This window comes from Puntigrus tetrazona, chromosome 9 (genome assembly GCF_018831695.1).
Source record: "Puntigrus tetrazona isolate hp1 chromosome 9, ASM1883169v1, whole genome shotgun sequence".
In the NCBI taxonomy this organism is placed as follows: Eukaryota; Metazoa; Chordata; class Actinopteri; order Cypriniformes; family Cyprinidae; genus Puntigrus; species Puntigrus tetrazona.
Window position 1 is genome coordinate 3,830,968 of NC_056707.1, and position 22,366 is coordinate 3,853,333.

General features: G+C 37.8%; 1 pseudogene; it reads right to left on the reverse strand.

Annotated features, from left to right (window-relative positions):
• Nucleotides 1-258: 258 nt before the first annotated feature.
• The window catches only part of LOC122351450, a 64,844-nt pseudogene continuing 42,736 nt past the window's right edge, over nt 259-22,366 (reverse strand).

The window sequence follows — 22,366 nt, forward strand, 5'->3', positions numbered from 1 at the left end:
TGTCATTGACTTAACCAAGATGAGGTTTCATGACATTTCATGACTTCTGAAGGGATGACATATATTTGCAGGTCAAAACAATTCACATTTTAACACTTCTGCTTCCATCGTCAATGGATTTTGTCAACCTGGTCTCATAAAAATGCATACCTCTGTGCACTTTTAGTGCAACATCATTTTATGTACCTTACTGCACGTTTCGAGAAATATCCACTGAGTGGTGCTAAAACACAGGTTCAATATGTAAACCCTGGCACATTTTATTACGTTATTTTAGATATGCATTGTTGTGTTTTATTACGTTAAATATCAGGGGACTGTTGCTAAAAGTTAACGCTCTCATGTTGAAAATATGCCCTACACCAAATCCAACCCTAAACCTGCAGCTAGTCATCTCTACCAAACAAACCTACCATCTATGAAAATACATAGATATGAAGCTGGATATGTGTGATGCTAGCATTTAATCCCAGGATATTACTATTGTTTTGAAGTCATAACAACGATATTCATCAAGTAATTGTGGAAAAATTACACTTTATTAATCGAAACTCAATTTGTGTGAAAAAGAATAAAGTTAGTGTTCATTTCTTTTGGAAACTGCAGTGATATGTATTTAGTATTCTCGAATACTAAATACATAAATAAATACATACTAAATGTGTCTCGCTAAAACGTGCACCAAGGTACGTTTATGGCATGAGACCAGATAGGAATTTTGTAAATGGACTTTTGCTCAAATGCGTAAAATAAGCTCTAGAAGTCTAAGAGACTATTTTCTGCAATAATCCAAAAACCAACGGCAAAATCCTATGGGAGATACTAACTTTTGGTTTGACCTGCAGCAACGCATCAGGACTCTATTCTGTTTTTCTTATGTGATTTATTTTGACTGCTGCTGATTCTAGTAAACAGTTTATTTTCTTTATATTTTACTGTTTTTATTTGATAATGAACTCATATATCATCCGAAACACAGCGGTGCAAACAAACACGTGTCCTGGGTGACGATAACAAATAAACCTTTAAAATGGCATGTTTACCCAAGGTCTCCGCTTCTCCATCCCTGATTCTGTAGAATGGCTCTCTGCACTTGCAGATTAATGCTTAATTATCAAATATATAGCCAAAGGTGTCAGATCCTAAGAAGCTTCACCAGATTGCTCAAACAGTAACCAGCTGTATTTCTCCTGCCGTTCTTCAGAAGAATTAAAGGGGGCTTTTCTACAAGAAACCACCAAAAACTCTGGGGTGCAAGTTATTGCCTCTCTGAAGTGCTACCTTCCAAAAGGAAGACGGATGCTTATGCAAAGTTTTTTCCTGAAGGCTTTTTAATGCTCCCCTGCCACATGTGAAGAGCTCTTCATTAAATCCGTTCGGACCGGCTTCCTTCCTCTATGACCGTAGACTCCTAAACAACGCAGATAATCGCTGGGAGACGCTCATCGTCTTTGCACCTCGTGCCCGGGAAGACGTGATCTTTCTCGAGGAAGGTTGTTCTGCTTCGCACATGTGTTCAAGAATTGTAGTTCCACTTCCTCTTTTCGTTGAATATCTATTTCCTGTCTGTTAAAGCCAAAGCAGCATCAATCTGGTTCAGGTGTCTTTCATTTCCGTCGCTCGATTTTTTAAATTTTACACAGGAACTGGACCGTTCTTTGAGTGTGTTTCAAGCGTTGTTAGGCTGCTCACGATCTTCTTCTGAGGTCCAACGATCGTCACACCGACTTTCTTGAAGTCCCTGCGTGCCAGAGAGGAGAAGGAGACAGTGAAGACGGGTAATATAGTGCTCATATTTTGACATACGGTGACATTAATGACAAGCCGGCAGCGGCGCTCAGCCTCAGACCGCTCGTGTCAGTCATGTAGGCCGAAGTATTCCAGGAGGACGCCATGCTGCCATACGCATACAATAAGCCGAGAAGCTGGACTCGTGACAGACTTTGTGTTATAACTTAAACACTGGGCTGATTTACAGCTTCCTGTGATGAGAAATCGGAGTAGCTGCTTCATTTTCTTAGTCGGTTATTTCTACTGTAATTTGAAAGGAATGGCACTGTCAGGGTTAGCCCGGAGGGAAAAAGAACGACATTTTTCATTTAATGAGATCCATGCAACAGCTGACAGGAGCTTGCATTATTTACAGTCGTGGATAGACTCTCCAGACTTACCATATGGATGAGTTCATCCCGTGTGCACATATCCGACTTGGTCTCATAGGAAAAACGTGATTCTACATGCGTTTTTGCACGGCGTAAAATGTGCCGCTGCAGGTACTGTCGCAGTAAGTTTGCAGGTGAAACAAACAGTGAAACGGCGGTGAACACTTTCACTGTCACACGGTTTTTAACCTATTAGTTGCTTCTTAACATGCATATTACTATAATATTAGCCATTTATTATGTGCTAAAAAAGCATATATTAATGCCTTATTCTACATCCCTAATCCTACTCAATAGCTAACTTAACAACTACCTTACTAACTATTAATAAAGAGCAAATTAAGAATTTATTGAGGAAAAAGTTTTAGTGAATAATTAACAAGTGCTACCGTTTCTAAAATGTTACCGGTTATTGCACGTGTTCAGAATATACACTGTTCAAAATCTCTTATACCCTTATATCAAGCCTGCATTATTTTAAAAAGGGCCGTTTAAAGGGATATTTCTCATTATTGTCAGTGTAGAAAACTGTTGTGTTGCTTAATATTTTTTTTCAGCAATTCTTTGATGAATACAATAGTTCAAAAGAAAAGTATTTCTCTGAAACAAACTTTTGCAATTGCAATTTTATTTTAAAATAAAATAAATAATACTGAAATAATGATTTCTTTCATTTTTTTAATAACCTAACCTAACACTTTTGGATGTGTTAAAATAATGATTTTTTTGCACCCACTCTCCAGAAGCAAATGCTATGTTGTATATCTATTTCAAGTCCTACTGATAGAGGCTGTGTTTTGGGTTTGACTCGCTCTCTGGAAATTTAATGAGGTTAAAAAATATTATTCCTGTATGTGGTATGTAAGTCACTATACTATTATTTGGTGACATGCTTGGCTTGTTTAGCCTTGTTAAGGCCTTCAATTCAACTCAATGGACAATTCTAGTGGAAACTGCAGCAATTTGCAGGTTTTACAAAAACTTAATTCACGTTTTTCCCATTAGATCCGTTGCAAAAATGTGGCCAACCAATCACTTTAACGTACACCTCAAATACAGAAGCATTTGCAAAAAAAAAAACAAAAACAAGACATTTTTCTTGGCATTGTCATATCAACGGATGCAAAAGCTGTGCAGTGAAGATCATTATAGCATATTAGTGCAAGCAGGTTTAAGTTTCAATCTAAGTTACAGTCTAAGCACACCTCAGGCACGAATTTTGTTAGAAACACTTCTAATTAGTGAAGCAGCGATTTAGTCCTGATCTGGACATGAGCGCAAGCAAGAGCTTGAGGGAGCAGCCGGTAACAGAAAAGCCACGATCAGAACCCACCATCCAGTCTATAAGCCTTAAAGTGTAGTAATTCCCATGGACGGCTCCCACTCAGGGCACGTGGCTGCTGGTCTGACTTCAGTCAGACAGATTCTATGGGCAGAATACAGCTTTAGATCCACTGACACACAGGCTGCTTATCGTCAATGCACCGCTAACGCACTGACATCAGCCAAACAAACGCTCACAACGTCAATCAAGACAGGCCTGCAACATTTCTGTGTGACAAAACCTGTTTGATCTACTACAGAGTCGAATTCAAGCTTCAATAAAGTGGATTTAACCAATTCAGGGGCATGCTGTATGTAATGCTAATGAAAAAAATGCTGGGATGCATTGGGATTGCAAACAGCTGAAATCAAGAAGTCACCGCTAAAGCATTGTAACAGCTGTAAGACATCTTGCCGCTTAAGTAGTTTGGTCAAATAATTTTCTTTTTAAAAATCCATTTCAAAAATAATAGTACTTCGAACTGCTTTCCTTTAGTGAACTAAAATCATACTTATAGTTTACACGCATTATAAAATAATTACTATTAAATGATACAAATGTCAATCTGTTTCTGCGTGGCTTAATAGCACTGTGTACCAAAAAAGCTTAAGTTCAGTTCCACTCACGGACTATTTTACCACCCCAAAGCTGACTTGTTTTTAGAAATTTGAACATGTACGTTTATCAGGAGGTAAAACATATGCTGGAGTACATAATGTAATAGGCCACTCTATCAAAAGAGTGAACACATTTACAAGCCAAACATACTTAGAATACTTTTGTAAAGATTTGTCACAATTATAAACCAAATACACTTTTTTTTTTGCAAATGCGCTACATTAGATTGGGTCTCAAAACCTATTTATTTATTGTAATATATTATACCTGTTTTAATTGTGTGTGTAATAAAGTGTTTTAACTATTATTATTGTAGTAACGTATTTTGCATTTTTTTTTTTTATTCCAACCTGTAAAGTACTTTTTTAATTATTTTTTTTCGAGTATACTAAGCAAAGCACAAAAAAACCCTGGAACTTTATTTAAAGTGACAATTTATAACGCATATAATACTGAATTCTATTAACTTTCGTTTTTTCAAAGAAAATGTCTCGTTTTGCCAGAAATAACTCAACAGTGCGCAAGAAAGTACAACTACTGCACGCGGCCTGCCATATCAATTGAGATTTGTCTGCAGTTTTAATGCAGCTTGTGCTAAATAAGGTAAAACCTTCAATGATAGATTAAAGAGCCTAACGTTCAGCACAATTTACCATGAAATTTCAGTAAGAGGCCAAACATCTGGTAAACTTACTATATCCCCAACAACACCATAAGCAAGGTAAAGTGATAAGTGATCAATGATGATCTCTCTCTTGCGATTCTTCAACCTCCTGGTAGACCCATTAAACGCCATTGGCTTACACGGCGAAATCTGAACAATTTTATAAAGCAATTTATTCGGTCAGATGTCAATCTTTGTCTTTATCGAGTGGGTGGGTGGTTTTGTTGGTTGAACTAGTTTCCCCTTTGAAAAAATAAGTGCGGTGGGTATATTAGGTATGTTTTAAAGGATGGTAGCTGGTTTGAGCTGGTCCCTAGTTGGTCATGAGCTGGTTTAAGCTGGTCTCGACTCAACTAGCTCCTTCTCAAGACCAGCTTCCATGCTTCAAAATATACCTTACCAGCGTATGCAGTTATTTTTAACAGGCTAGGCAGAAAAGTTGAGTTCAGTTAGTGTAGAACACAATATATAATGTAGATCTCTGTCTTTTCAGCAGCTAAAACATATAAATCAATATATTTGCCACAAAACTAATTGTTTCAACTCTGTGGTGGCGTCCACTCACTACCGAAGGGCCAAACGCTGAGAAACGAAATGCATGTTAAATAACCCAATCTGGGTCATGGATGAGGGCCGCTATTTGCATGTGATTATTTAGGCTGACATCTGAATAAAATACAACCACAAGCAGCCTTAATTACAGAGCGCTGAGTGTTTAGATGTTTAGTCCGGAGGGTAACATGCAGCTCAGCACTGCCACTGTTCCCAGACCGGGCCCTTTGATCATTCCCAACTTATGAATGTCAAATTATTTACATTGTCAAATACCTCGTCATTGGAATTGTAAAGCGGCTTCAGGAGATGCTAACCAGGCAAGGCATGGTTCCTAATCAACATCTACAAAGCATTTCCCATAAATGCAGATCCATACTCTGAAGCGGAATAGAGTCTTTATTATTAGAAATTTGACTCAGGGGAATGTGCCCAACTCCAGCCGTTAGATCGCTTCCAAGACTGGGGATTATGGGAGGACAGCACTTTTTATTTTTGGCAAAAGCGGTTTTGTTTTTTTTTCCTTTCTTCCATTTATTGGATTACAATAGAAGAAAACATTACTAGAGCACTGTCACTGGAGATTAATAACAAATGTAATGGCCACCTTTAAAGGATTTACCAAAGCTGGGCTTCATTTACTGAAAAATGATCTGTAAATAAATTTGTCATCGTCTTCTGCATCGGTTTTAAACTTTTATGCCAACAAACTTAAATTATATCGCTTGTCTTTTGCCTTGGACTGAAAAGTACAGAATCCTAACCCTTAAGCACGGGGACAATTATAATAGAAGAATGACCGAATAAGGGGAAAAAAACTATCCCTTTTTTGTTTCACTGAAGAAAGAATATCATTTGTGTCTAAATAACAAGCAAGTGGGAAAAAATGACAGAATTTTCATGTTTGACTATTCATTCATTATATGCACTGTATGCAAACGTATGTTTGCAATTATGATTATTAAGACAAATACACTACCATTAAAAAAGGAACAATCAAGATGTTTTAATGTTTTTGAAAGAATGCTTACCAAGGCTGCATATAACTACAAATGGTACTATCATGAAATATTGTTACAATTTAAAATGACTGCTTTCTAATATATTTAAAAATGTAATTCATTTAAAATAAATTGTTTTATTCAGCAAGGATGCACTAATGCGATCAAATAAAGACATGTATAATGTAAATGTATAACATAACTTTTTTTATTTTATTTTATTTTTTAATATCTAAGCAACAAATCATCATATTTTAATTATTTCCGAAGGATCATGTGACATTGAATGCTGGAGTAATGATGCTGAAAATTCAGCTTTGCATCACAGAAATATTATTTTTATAATATCATTTTAATGCATATTAATATAGAAAATTTTTTTTTTTCAACTGTAACTATAACTGTAAATAACTGTATTTTATTCAAATAAATGCAGCATTAGTGGACATATACTTGGATATATACAAAAAAATTATTTTGTCGGTAGTGTAGATTTTTAGTTTTATAATACAAAAAAGAAGAAAAGCCGTCCAGTAAAATGCTCTTACTCTGCTGAGGTTTTGGCCAGTGTATCACAGGAGCTGTAGCTGACTCCACTGAATGCATCTTTACAGGGCAACGTCCTCGCACTCTCCAGCCAATCACCCATCGTGTGAAAGGAAGTGATGTCAGTGCTGGTCCTGTCCAGAAGCAGATTCACCGGTCTGAGAAGAGATGAAAATCGTAGAAAGCACTTTTAGCACTGTCAATAGCAAATTATTTGTTTGTGCAAAAAACGAAACAAGTAACTTTCATTCGCATAGTACTTCGGTAAAACCAATACGCAACAGCTTTTTAAGAGAACACAACTCGCTGACGCTGAAAAAAATACGACACTGAAGTTGTGGCCGTCTGCGATTCCCATCACGTTCGACAAATGTCATTTACGGAGAAAACAAGCTTATGAAAGTGCAGGCATAGGCTAAACACAAAGGCCTTCAAACCCGATGTGCAAGCTTGCATCCAAGGTCTCCGTACGGAAATACCTGCAGAGAAGTGGGACTGATTCTCTCCATCTGTGTTATGGCAAGCATTCCGTAGGAAGAAAGCAATACATTTAGGAATGTTTATTTGAATACACAGACATCTCTGTTTCTGATGACTTCCCATTGTTCGCATTCCAATGCTAGTTTCCGTTGTTTATTGCGTGGGTAAAAGGCTAACATGTTAACCAAAGCCTTCGCACAAAAAATACAGTATATTTAAGATATGGATACAGCGTGGAGATGTTTATATGTCATCCTTTTATGGGCAAGTATAGTAAAATGACATTCAGTTGCCCTCTAAAAACAGCATCACGAAATTCAACATCTATTCCAGATTGTGAAAGTGTAAAACAAAACACTGTAATAATGCATCTAAAATATAATAAGTAATAATAAAAAATACATTAAACAAAACTAAAAAACTGAATTTAAAAATAGCATAAAAAAATATTTTAAATGTACCAGTTTAAAATCATCCTTATACTTCATCAAATGAGAACTTATTCCCCTTGTTTCACAGACAAGGCATAAGCCTAGTCCTAGACTAAAATGTAAATTTGAGCTTTTTCAACTGGAAGAAACTTGCACTGACTGATCTTAAAACATGTCAGTGCCTTTATTCTGTCTTAAGATTCACAACAGTAAAGCACTTTTCTAATGCAAGCTTCTAAAATTACTTAAAAGTCCTAAATGAACTACGGCCTAATTCTGACTTAGCCCTGTCTATGAAACCGGGCCAATATTATACAGATATTTAGGTAGCTACTGATAATCGGAGGTCTTCCCTTTTGCCGTTTCGGACAATGTACGGACATGCTAGATAAAAGAGTTATGTTCTAAATATAAGTGATCCTGTCACAGCATCTGAAATCCACAGTTCAGGTCCAATAACACCTGATTGGAACCAGGGCAACAGACGGAAATCAGATTACAATTCCTTTGGGGACTGCTATTTATATTCATGTAAATAAACAAATTAAGATAGCAGGAAGTCCACTCAGATCCACATGTTCCCAGTGTTCCATTACTGTGTGATGAAAATAAAAGAATAATGTACGCTGAGTTGACTGGAAAAGAATGCTGAATGGATCCAAGTTGCTTGGCAAAGAGGATCGGTAAGTGCTGACACAGCTCATTGAATAGAGCTGTCTGCAAGTACTGCACCAATGCACTCAGGATCTTTAGAAATCCTTTCCTAGTGTCAGGAGAGAGTGGTTGAACTTTATTTTTAACAATGTCTTTGATCGGTTTAGCATAACCTTCACAGTTTGAGCAGCCATTTATGTGCCGGTTGTTTTGTGAACCTTTCTAAATGTGATGCAGAGTTGTTAAAAGACTTATATATTCATATTATAGTTATATTTAAGGGAGGGACAGCAAAGATCGCATTGGACTTAACTTCAAACCTGCAGCTTGTAACTACGTGCACATCATAGCTGTATCTAATTCCGCATGCACGTTTACGTTTGGCCTTAAAGGTACAGCGAGCACATTCAAATCGTACACCCCAATATTTAGTAGTGGGCCTATTTTTTGTATTATTTCAGCTTTTATTCAATGGGACTGACACATTTATTATCGTGTTAAATGCTGAAAAAAGTTAACTGACCTACTCAGCTACTTAAATTATGTGAGTCTACACTGTGGCAATATGCTAAATAATTTGTATTTGTAATTATAACGGTCTAAATAGGAAAAAAAAGCAGAGAGGAAAACCAAGAGATGTCCAGTCCTCTTTTGTTTGTTGTGATGTGCAGCTGCATCCTTATCAAAAACTCACAATGTGAAAAAGAAATTCTTTGTTGTTGAGTATAGAAGCGATAGCTTAAACTCTGGTGTATACACCCTGCCTTTGACTGCATCAGCTGCTGGCGTCAGAGATCTGAGGCATCAGTCGACAGGAGCACACCAGGCCAGAGGGAGAGGAAGAAGAGAGGTAAACACTCGGCCTCTCTGCTGGTTCCCTCTCTTTTCTTTTGCTTTCCTCTCTCCCCTCTGGTGTAGTGACCTCTAAATAACCGAGGCTGCTTAGTATCATGTTTTTAAAGTTCTCTAGGGATGGGAAAGGAGGGAGGACGTTCCTCACGGAGAAACATCTGGGTAGCTTCGTCACGGACAAGAATGCATCTCTTGCTGCGAGGAGACTCTGGGATCATGCACCTACTTTCGTCCCCGAGAGTGCCGACATTTTACTTCCGAGCATCTGCACGCCATCTCTCCGGGTCTGGCCTTTAGGCCCAGGGTCCATCCATGAGAATGGCTGGGATGCCGCCCATTAGCATGCGGGGTATGTAGATAAATGAGGTGCAAGGGCTTGGACGCAGCTGTGACTGCAGACCGGCGGCAGTGGAACCTCAGAGTGTGTCTCGCCCGGAGAGCCATAAATCACCTGGGCTCAGCGCTGGACCCCGATCGGCCATGTTAAAAGCCAATCAGGAAAATTACATGCTAACTCCCTGGGACCCATTTTCACTTTCTTAAGAAGCCATTAGTCACTGTTACATACTTCATAATAATAGAGCTACTGGTTATACCATTTTCATCCACACCACCCCGGGCAACCAGTAACGGACAAAACCCCTAGTGAATTGAGTCTTATTGCAGCTGAGGAAAGTAAAGTAGGAATTTATTTTGGGAAAAATTATTTTGAGATTAAATATATATTGATATATAATGAATTCCCACATGCTCACCACTGAACACCAGCAGAACCTGATTTTACTAAGTGCGACATGTTTCATGTTTTTGGAAGAACATCACATTCGCAAACCTAGTTTATAGTTTTTGTGACATTTAGTTTCGCAATCAATGTTTGGTGCTTGTGTATCAGTGTTATCCATCTATCCTTTCCTCTGATTTCAGGGATTGCTCATGGGGTTAGGTTTAAGTTTAGAGATATGGTTGACTACATTTCTGTTAAAATGTCATTCCAGGGTCAACAAAATATATATATAACTCAGCAAAATCAGGACATGCTAGAACACCCTGTTCTCACTCTAAGTTGGGAGAAAGATTGTGCGGTCTGGTAAAATCAGGATGCATATAATCCTTGCAACACAAATAAACAATATGGTCAAAAGTGCATAAAGTGAGGTCACTGGGTGATACTGTTGGCTCACAATCATCAATCCAATTCATCGAAAAGGTGTTCAGTGGAACTTTGTGCAGGATTGTGCGAGTTTATTACACACCACAAAGTGTCAACTCATTTCAAAACAGACCTTGCACAAGGGTACTGTCATGCTGTAACAAGAACAGAACTTTCCCAAACTGTTACCACAAAGTACACAAAACTAGAATGTCATGAGTAAGACTTCGCTGGAATCAAGGGTAAATCTTGGCAACTCCGTTAACCAGAAGGGGGTGTTAACTTTTGACCACGTTGTGTATAATGCCTTGAATAACATTAGTACTACATCCTGTATACTGGAGAAACAGGATGTCAGCAAATGTTTATCACAAATACTGCCTGTCTGACTGAGGACTGTTTCTGCAAACTGGCTCCGAAAATAAACCGATTTTGTCTAGAAAAATAATCTGCAGAAAACAACGCGGCCTCAAGAACAACTCAGTCATAACTGTATGTGACCAGCTGTAGGAGCGTGTGATTAATCTAGACCTGAGGGGAAGATAGAATTAGAGTTCGGGAGGAAGACAGAGCATTTCCTCTCATTAGGGAGCATGAGAAGATGATCTGAACGTGACATGAATTAAAGAAACAGAAGAAGGCAATTTGGGATCAGAACAGGCATCTAGGGCTCGGTCCAGAGCCAGTCCTTCTGGGTGACGTACCTGGACGTGGTGCTGGCCGTGATTTTGAGACTGCTGGGGTTGCGGATGAGCTTGTCCAGGATGCTGACAATCTGCTCAAATTTCGCCGGTTGTTTGGTCCTTCTGCCAGCAGTCCAGCATCAGCTGGTAAAGCGTGGCAGGGCACTCCATGGGTGGCGGAAGACGATAGCCCTCATCCACCGCTTTTATCACCTGAGGCACACAGGAAATTATGGTTAAGCTGAAGTTCTGTCATTCTGTCTAAAAGTGAGATCAAATTAGCAAAGCTTTCCAGGCAAAAATGATTCATTGTTCATTGCCCAATGCTGCAACGATGTATGAAGCACAACTCACACAGAAGTCACTTCCAAACCAAGCAGCTTTCAATATGAATCTGTTGCGAATTTCTTTTGTGTTGGGAAATTTTTCACCCTCACTCATTAATTCCTATTTAAATGACTGCATTTTGCCTGTGAAAACTGGCAAACAACCATTAATGTGATCGCACCTTCTGATCTCTTTTTGTGTTTCTCAGAAAATATAAAAAAAGAGTAAATTCTGTCAAAACTTCCAACATTTCCTGCTCCTCTGGATGTATTTTTTCCACGCATGCCAACTGTCACCATCCAATAGGATGAAACAAAAATAAAGCACTTCCGTTCATGCAACAACATAAAATCAATTGCCTCATAAGTGCTCCAGATTTGTAACTCCCTTTTGCTTTTCATCACTCGATCATCAGCTCTGCCATAAACCAGTTCAAATAAACTTTCAGGGCCTTATTTGCTCAGGGTGAAGTTACTGAACTGCAGCAACGAGGCCACTGCTCAGGGTCAGTGCTAAAGAACTAATAACACTATCAACACAAGAAGATCTCATAACAAACCACTACACATTTACCACAATCCCAAACATTGGCTCTTATTCTTATCTTTCTATAAGGTTTATAGCATAATAGTTTCTTTTGGCCTGTGAATTGAAAAGCAAATTTTCGCAATTGGGTGCTCATTGTGTGTCTTCCCTGTTGAAACAACCAGCATAAGCTGGTTTGGTAGGTTTAGGATGCTGGTTTAAGCTGGTTTATAATGGTCCTTTGCTGGTTTAAACTGGTCCTGTTGTTGGTTTATGCTGGTCACATGCTGGTAAAACACCAGCATAAAACAGCAAATGGACCAGCTTAAACCTGCATAAACCAGCAAAGAACCAGCAAAGGAACAGCATCCCAGTTTCAAAATATACCTAACCAGCGTTTTTTTCAGCAGGGTTTGTAAAGCTAGCCTTAGCTAACTAACTTTTTTATTAATTAAAAGCAGCTTGAATACAAGCTTGGTAGCTTGGTTGATCATGGAAAATCTTGCTAATTTAATTATTGTTTGCCAAGAAAGCACGATTTTCCCATGTTGTTTACACAGAATGTGTTTTTCCATTCTGCTGTGCTACTTTTCCATTGTTTTTTTGTGTGAACACATGCTGTTTTTGCTTTGAAAACTTGTGTCTCTCAGTTTTAAATGCAAAAATGTTTGGAATTGCCTCCACATATTATCAATGGTTTAGTTTACCTTTTTTTGGTGTATTGATTACCATTCATATACATTTGTGTATATACTTGTGTAACAAACCCATGGTTAATTTGTAGTTACCATGGTTTAACCTTGTTTTTTGTTTAATTTGTAGTGAAACCGTGGTTAACTGAAAATTGTGAGATGCTTTTTAAAAAGTTGAATGTTTACATTTTTTAATTCTGCGGTTTTAGAATGCTGCGTAATGAGTTAGACACCAGGGCTACGCTCAAACTCATTCATCTAGCACATTTACATTAAAAATACTATAGAAAAATAGTGCAGTAGAATGGGAAAAACAGGTTCTGTGTAAACGGCCCCTTAAGATGTAATTTGTCTTGCGGAATACAAAAGACTCTTCAAATCAAATCAAACATATGTCACACTGATCTATTTTGGCAGGAAAGACGTTGGATTATTCTGACAGCCGCTCTACTCACGTCCTGATTGGACATCTCCCAATAAGGTCTTTCTCCGTAAGACATGACCTCCCATAGGACAATCCCGTAGCTCCATACGTCACTGGCCGAGGTGAACTTGCGGTAGGCGATGGCCTCCGGCGCAGTCCATCGGATTGGAATCTTGCCACCCTGCGAAAACACAAAATCCATCTGTCAAGGAAACATTTTGCCATCTGTGACAATATCCACTAACATATTTCTACTATTAGTTGAATAACAAACATGTATTCTAACTTCCATGTGCCAAATCATGTCATTTGTATGCATTGGCGTCTAAAACAGGCCATATGTAAGGTGTCAGAGCGGGTGAATGGTGGGTGGGGAGGTGGATTCTGAGAAGACCATGTATCCAGTGAATGAAATTCAAAGTTTGAAACAAGCTCTGAGATGCCATTAGGATTTGTTTGTTAGTGGAAGTGACTGTACAGCACCAGTATTAATGTGATTTAGACACAGCCTCTAGCTGAAGTGCAAGGGACCCTGGCTCTATACAGGTCCTCTATACGGGTCCCACACAGCATTATGAGCAAATTATGGTTAGATTTGCCAATCTGGTATGCTCTTTGCACTGCCAAGAAAAGACAGCATGTGAAGTATGGTTGAGTTTTCATTTAAAATATTTGATGGACCCTACACTTATAAGAATAAAAGTTGTTTGGCCTTTAACAACAACTGAACCTTTCTGTTTCTGTTTCAGCTATTTACGGTGAAACAAAGGTATTTTAAATTTTTAAATGTTCTGCATATTAACTTAAAAAAGGTTCCTTTGAAGTGCTACTCTTATGGATAATGAAAGGTTCATGTTTCATATGTTTCCAAACTCCTCCTTTTCGTGACTCTAATATACTGTAATTGGTCTCATTTTCATCTCATGTCTGTAATGTCTGATAAAGCAGTGTTTGTGAGTGCAGTGCTGCTTCGTGTACAGCGATACCCGGGAAACAAAAGCAAAAAGCAGCACCTAGCGGTAAGGAATGAATTGAAAAAGCTTGGGAATCGCTTTAAAATGATTTTCTTTTGAGAATTTTTTTTATACATGGTGCACTTTCAGTTTTAAAACTTTGCAGCTCATTTTTATTCATGTAGAGCTGTGTTAAAGATCATTTTTAAAATTCTAATTTTGAAAAATCTTTGGGGAAACAAAAATGGTTCTTCTATGCAATAACCCGACACTACATAACCCCCGTTCGGAGAGTATGTATATGCATTAATCAGTGTTTAAATGTGAAGAAGCACCTACATTCAATGTGTTCATCATATAAAGTGATGTATTTCTTCAGAAGACACGGATTGAACCACTTAGATTACTTTCATGGTGTCTTTACAAACTTTTCGAAGCTTCAACGTTCTGGTTACTCAGACTTGAGGGAGGGACCGAAATTTCTCAGGATTAATTAAACCACAATGGGAGAGTAACAGGGGACAGAGTTTAAATTTTTGGTTGAACTATCCCTTAAAAACAACTGAAAGAGTTATTTGGCGTCTTTAACTCAAAGACAGGACTTCCTAAAACCACCATTGATTTTTAATTCATTTTTTCTACAAGTGGTCCGATCCTTCCAGCTATCCTATCTTAGCTCTTGGTTTGTGGTATGCCACCGCATTCATCGATCCCGTCCTCATGTCTGAAATCTGGCTGGGCTTGTTTCATAGGCTCAGGTCCTGTCTCTTTCTCTCTCTGAGGATCAGTGTTGTATTTACCCAGCTCGGCTGCTGGGGTAACTCTACACTCAACCGTCATGAAGGAGGTAGACTGAGAGAGAACAGGGTAGAGCCAAAGCCAACCAGCAACCTGGCCAAGTCACACAATTCCTACCCCACATTCTCCAAACACAAGACCTTTAAAAAATAAACCCACTTGTGCGCGGGCCTCCCCATTGAGCGAGTACAAACAGTCCCTGCGAGATCACTGCTAATGAATGTAAAATGTGACACAATGTATCCTTTTGGTTTAATAAAAAGGGAAGGCGAAAGTTGCCAGCATTCTTGTGGGTTCGAGGCTCTCGTAGCTGCCCAATGATGCGGTGGGGGGTCTAGTTGTAACGGTAAAAACATACATTACGTTGGCTGTCAGACACAAGTAAAACCCAACAAATTTAGGTTTATCTAACTAATAACATGTCAAAGCACCCCTCCCCAGCATATGCCATATATCAGTGTAACACTTATGTTAGGTGACACTTGTATTGGTAATTTAAGCAGCAATATCTCTTATAGCCTCGCATGTTGTGGATTTATGCCCGACTCTAAGTGTATTTAGGCATTAGTTATCTCTCCCGATAATGGATGTTGCTTTTAAGAATGGGATTGAAGAATATGGTTATTAATGCCAGGGAATGAAGATCAGACATCGTGGCTGAGGGGAGACAGTGAGCTTGTCAATCATGCTTTGGCCCATATGGAATTAGCTCTGTAGGTTTCTGCCGAAGTGGGAAGCTGGTCATTCGCACAGCCTGACCCCACTGTGTCGATTCTGATGTTTTTGGCTGCTTCAAGAGTCTAGGCCTCTCAATTCTGTTTAATACATTTTACCATGTTTCGAATCATTCCACAGATTCAGCAGAGATTGCGTCTGGGTCTAATCATGGCATGGGAGAAAACCTTCAGTTTGAGGCTTGCTAATAAAGCAATAAAACATGTTCTAAGTGAAGACAGTTACTCATTCCACAAATCTAAACCTTGTGAAGCAATTTTGTTTGCTATGCAAACACAGAAACGTCTGTCTGTCTATCTATCCATCTATCTGTCACCATTCAAAGATTTGTGTGTCAGTAAGTTTTTTTTACTTGCTTTTTGTAACACTTACAGTGTTGCAAAAGATTCCTGCCTGAAATAAACGCTCAAACAATCCGAAAAAGGTCCCACTTAGGAGTCTTTAACTACTACTACTTACGTGAAAAGCAAACATGAATTAAATACAATTAAATAAAATGTAATTATAGTAAGTACACATACGTATTTAGTATTATTTAATTTAATGTTAAAGACATGCAGTATAAAGTGGGTCCAAATATATAAAGCTATTTATTTTTTTCAAGTATGAAACTGAAATACATATCAAATCTATTAATAGAAAATTAAATATAATATTTTAATTCTACATTATTATTATAAATTCAAAATTAATATATAACTGCTTTTATTTAAATTGTTTTAATATTTCACAATGTTACTGTTCTTAAAAAAATTATATAAATACTGACATGTATTTATAGTCATATAATTTATATTATATAAACACAACATATTTTTCTTAAATACATACATGCATATAGTATACACACATATATTATGTACACAACAACTTTTATTTTTGAGGTTATTCATCATAATTAATCGTTTCCCGGCATTAGAAAAATTACTTTTTGATAGCGTTTTCTTTCAAGTTCCTCTGACCTAATCAAGCTCATGACAAGTCAGCACAGACTTATATACTCAATATGCTTACTCTTGTGGTGTAGGCTGCTTCCGGGTCGTCCTCCAGCACTCTGGACAAGCCGAAGTCTGACACTTTACACACCAGGTTGCTGTTGACCAGGATGTTCCTAGCAGCCAAATCTCTGTGCACGTAACCCATATCCGACAGATACTTCATACCAGATGCGATGCCACGTAGCATGCCGACCAGCTGGATCACTGTGAACTGGGCGTCGTGTTTCTGACAGAGACGGGAAGAAGGGAAAAGTCAAATACGCTGTTTTATATCTGCAGGAGTATAAACATAAGTCACGCAACGGGTTATAAAACACAATGGAACATCGGTGACTCATATCTCAAAACACTGCCTGACATTTCCAAAGTCATCTGTCACGAGCTAACTCAAAACCACTCATGAAATGGCTTTGCTGAGAGCAGCAGATCTTTGATTTAATAAATAGGAGCGCTTGACTGTTTTTTTTTTTTTTTTCTGGTTCAATCCACGGTGTGAGGCAACTTGTTGAAGAATATAAATAGGATGTACGCAAGAACACATCTGAAGCGGAGCCCACTGGCAGACTCACAGTGTTTACACTGGTGCGCGTGAATGGGCCTTTTATACCAAGAATGATATGCTCAGGACTTGGAGATAAACGCCAGGAGGAAGCGCCGGGAGAAGAGGAGAGACTGGCCGGATGAGTGAGATAGCATTGATTTGTCAGGAGCTCTGGAGAAATGGCTTTCTATACCGAAAACAGGCAAACTGCAGTCCTAAAAAAAAAAGCTTTGAGTCGTCTTCATGCATAACGGCTCCAAATTGGTTTGACTTTATTTCTTCCGTAAAAACATAAAAGATGAAGTTGTGAAGAATGTGCTGGTTACCCTGTCCCTGCTGTTTCACTGATTCACTGAAATGATAGTTGGCAATATGTTTTGAGGCTATTATTTTTGTAATTTAATACAATATTTAGTAGGTTAGCTATGCTTTTATCTAAGGTCTATATGAGTTTTTATTCGTTTTATAATTAGTTATTTTAGTACACACAAATTTGAAATTCTTCCTAGGCAACTAAGCATTTATTTTGAACAGTATTGTGAAATATTTGACTTTTTACTGCTTTTTTTTTCTCTTCTGCTCACCAAACATGCATTTATTTAATCAAGTAATTAAGCAGTAATATTGTGAAATATTTGTACTATTTAAAATAACTGCTTTCTAAATTAATAGAAATTCACATGATTCACATGAAGTGTCATAAAAAAAAAAAAAAAATTACACGATCCTTCAGAAATCACAAGAATAATTTATATTTTAAAACATATTCAAATAGGAAAAAAAGCATTTTAAATTGTAAAAATATTAACAATTTTACTATTTTGTGTACTTTGGATCAGATGAAAACATGAAAAATCTTACTGTTCAAAAAGTTTTGACAGGTAGTGTAAATATTTTTTCTATTTTTTAATGAAATGTAATGTTTTATATCAGTTTGTTTTAGTTAAAGTTAATAGCTAGCATAATAAATAATGCAAACTGGATCATTCGTATTTTTAAAAAGGATGTTATAAAATATTATGTAAGATTTTTCCTTCTTTCCTTTTCTTTTTTTCCTTTTCTATTTTTTGAAATGAATCGTTTGATCCACTTTTAGAAATCTGGTCTGAATGCCTCATTCAAGAAATCCACTTCTCTCATAAACTTTCCCGAACTCACTGAGAAAAGCTCGGGCAGATGTCAAGATGCTTCAGCGAATCACGTGTTTCAGTCTGTTTCTCACAAAATACCATCTTATCATCTCAAAAGACTTGGCATGGTTTATTTGCACAACTTTCACGATGCTCGGTTGTTCCGAACTTGACACCTCCGGTTCCCATTCAGTCCAATCCAGTGCGTCCTCCAAAACCGTCTGCTTCCACGGAACAAAGAAAATCAAACAGGTCTGGAGCGACGTGAGACGTAAACAACGCCAAGATGCTTATTATCGTTTGAACTCTTCTTCTAGATGTTCAACGCGAGCGTCCCTCTCGTCCCGTGCCTCTGTCCACCCTATTTTCACTTTCTTTCTACGCGACTGTTTATGTACTGCATACAAACTAAGTTTGGATGAAAATAAACCCTGGACCACCTGGAAGAGAAAGGAGCTCGGAGAGGTTCAAAGGCTTGCTAATAATAGTGACATGAGCAGCGGCGAGGAAACGTGTCGGAGGGAGGATGACAGATCTCTTTGATAGAGAGCAGGCCGGGCTGCAGGGCGCAGGAAATTGCTGCAGAACACTGCAACTTTTCTCTGGTTTGGGAGTGAGATCCTGTGCAGAACCACGCACAGGTCCTGTTCACTCGTGCCCTGTTTGCTCAGGCTGTTTTAATAATCTGCCTCTGCATGCTCATTTCAATAGAGCTGTTAGTATTCACTTTTTTGTTGGCCTTGATTCTGATTTTTTTTTTTTTTTTTTTCACTGAATGGGCATAAATGTACACTGAAAAAAATGCTACTACTTTTTTTAGACTTATTTATTTTAGCTACATTTAAATAAACCAAAAATGTTGTTTATTTAAATATGGCTCAAATAAACTGATTGTAGTCACTTACCTTATTTTTTTGTAAATTCAATGAATATTTTTTTGAATGCATTCGAAAATCTAGAAATTATATGTTGCTAATTTATTAGCAATTATAAGACTTTCGAATATAATATGCATTTAAAGTTTACCATAAAATATTATTTATATACTAACAATCAGAACCTTTTTGATTCAGCAAGGATGCGTTAAATTGATCACAAAATGACAGTATAATTTTAAATATCGCAAAGCATGTCTATTTCAAATAAATGTTGCTCTTTTGAACTTTCTATTCATTAAAGAAAAAAATATTAAGCAGTTTATACAAACACTAAGCTATTTTCTCTGGTAACACTGACTTCTCTGATTGGTGGATTTCTATTTAGGATTACAGATTATTTTATTTTACATTTTTTTTAAACACATCAACTTGTAGCTTAAGGTCAGAGGCCTATATTAAAAATATAAATGAATTACTCGATTGAGAATATAACACCCAAAAGTTGCAGACTCAATTGCTGTATATTTATCAGTCTAAAGATACCGCCCGTATCTAAATCACTGGACGTTTAGAAACCCTACGTCGGACAAAAAATCACTACAGTGCGAAAATGAATTTGTTCCAATTTTTCAGATATGTTTACGAGCGCGAGGTCCATCCAACGCACCAAAGCCTGTTGTGTTCGTTTCTGTTCTCCAAATAGCAGATTGCCTGGCAAGCGCCGGGGTTGGTAAACTGTTGAAAAATGAAACGAGGCTGATAAATTCATATGTCAGGTGTATCAGAGCCAAGGCAGGATGGCCGCAGCCAAAGGTTAAGCTGACCCATTTAATGAGCTCATTAGCGCATTTATCAGCACTTTTCAGATGGGCCGTCCCACAGCCTGTTGTTTGCTTGTTTATTTTCGCACTGTGAGCGGCGGGCAAAGAGGAAGTCATCTGAAGGACAGAGCATGCCCAGTCTGTTTCACTGGCACGGCCGGGCTGGCAGACAGCGCTCTCTCTTCTGAAGACAAGCCTGGTCTGTTCTGCCTGAGAGAACGAGGCCATTGTGGATATAAGCTCAAGCGAAATCCTGACACTACAAAGCGTTTGAAACACAGGTAGCGTCGGCGTCTATTAAAAGAGGCCTCGGATATGAATCTGGGCGACGTCGCGAACACAAAGGCGCCGTTTTAAAAAAATCGAATCTTACCGCAGCAAAGAGAGACACCGGTGAGAGCAATTTGTGTCTATTTGTATAAACGAGAATGAAACGTTCAGAGAGCTCGGGAGAATGTCAGGCATGCCGTGATAAGCAGGTACCGTGAGAGGAAGCAAGAGGAGCTAAGACGCAGATGGGTTTTTAAATGATTTTAAGATGAGCCCTCTGCGCTTTTCCTCTGATCATACATAATGGAGTCTCATTAAATGCGCTCAGTGTGTCACACTCACTCGCAGGAAGCCGTCCAAAGAGCCGTTCTCCATGTACTCGGTCACTATCATCACGGGTTTACCTGAGGAGAGAGAAAATGCAGACGTGTCTCAGTCTAATCCAGAAATGATGTGCCAAAATTGAGCCGTGCTTTGCTGCAGCGGTGTCATTTCTGCTGGAAGGTTGAATTACCCAATTTGCAAACTAATGAGCTTACGTTGGACAAAAATAAACATCTTCAAAGAAATATATAATACATTCAAAGGCATGGATAAGTTTGACCCGGGAGTTTATGTGCTCAGCATGACCACTTCGCAAAGTTATTTCAATGACGAGGCCGAGTCTGTCAGGAAGAGTTTTATGAGCGAACGGGTCACGAAACCTGTCAAAAATTATTTTCTTAAGTTTCTTAAATAATTTGTTTTTAGTAACTTTTTTTTTAGTAAGGTTTTTTTGTGTTTGTTTTTGAAATGCAAAGAGTGCATTTATTTAATAAATATTCAGTAAAGTATTGTGAAAAATTAAAGTATTTGAATCTATTCAGATTTTTCAGTGACACTGGGTCCTTTAGATTTTAGATTTTTAATTTATATATAAATATATTTACATTTTAAATATAAGTCTTTTTAACATTATAAATGTATTGAAATGTCTTAAAGTGTCCCTTTTGATCGATTAAAAGGGTAAAAATTAGTTGAATGAGTGTGTGTGTGTGTGTGTGTGTGTGTGTGTGTGTCCATAACCCTACATAATGTGTACAGTTCTAATCCCAAACTTTTGAGCGGCAAATAATAAAATAAAATAAAATAAAATAAAATACTAAATATTAATAAAATAAGATAGGTTAAGTGTAACTGGTAATGGTTCATTTTTTATGTGTATATTCTTTTATTATTTCATTACCCAAATCGACTTTCTTAACATGCTTAATGTGGCTGGTAATATCTGGTGTGCTGCCTTTAATTTGGGCTGATTAATAAAACATAATGTATCACAGTATTTTTATTACAGGAATGAAAATTGAATGAGCATCAGTATTGATAATGAGAATTACAAAGGAAAGGGAATATGCTTAATTGCCATGAAACAGTCACGAGGCGTCATTACTTCAAGCAGAATATAATTTAAAACACAATTTGTTTCCAGGCTGAAATGTGATCTGAGTTCCTGACAGGTTTGGTGGGATTCACTCTCATAGTGCTCAGCGTTGCCACATGTGTGTTATAAAAGGCTCTGGGTTAAGCAGCTGATTTGATTTTTTTTTTTTATAGAGTTTGAGAAGGTGAAGAGATCAGGTTGATGGCTACACACCAGGTTTTCAGCACATCACAGACATTATCTGAAGCCTATAACAAGAGCAGAGGTGCAGCTCTTCACATGACACCTCTGACACAGCGCCTCAGAAATCATAACCATGACTTACTGAGACTTCACCTAAATGAGAGTTCCCTGCAGGATGAAAAGAGTCTCGGCCTGAACTTGGACGGTCCACAAGGTCAACTGTCACTGTCTGACAGCTTTATTTTCTCCATCCTGCCGCTCATAAATCACCGGTTTTATCATCTGCGCTTTTTCTGTGCCTTATTTCAAAACCTGTACGTGAAACGACTTTATATCAATAATAGCCCGATGACCGGTCCGTGCTGTCACGATATGTATGTGCAGTAGCCATAATTTAGTATTTTCTTTCTATTTTTTCTTCCTGACGGCACGGCACTGTGATGAATGAGGTTTATGAAACATGTGCAATTAAAATAAGTGGAGAAGAGCAGCAGCGTACAACTCAAGAATGTGCTGTAACAACAGTTTATTGTAAATTCTGCAAAATATATTTT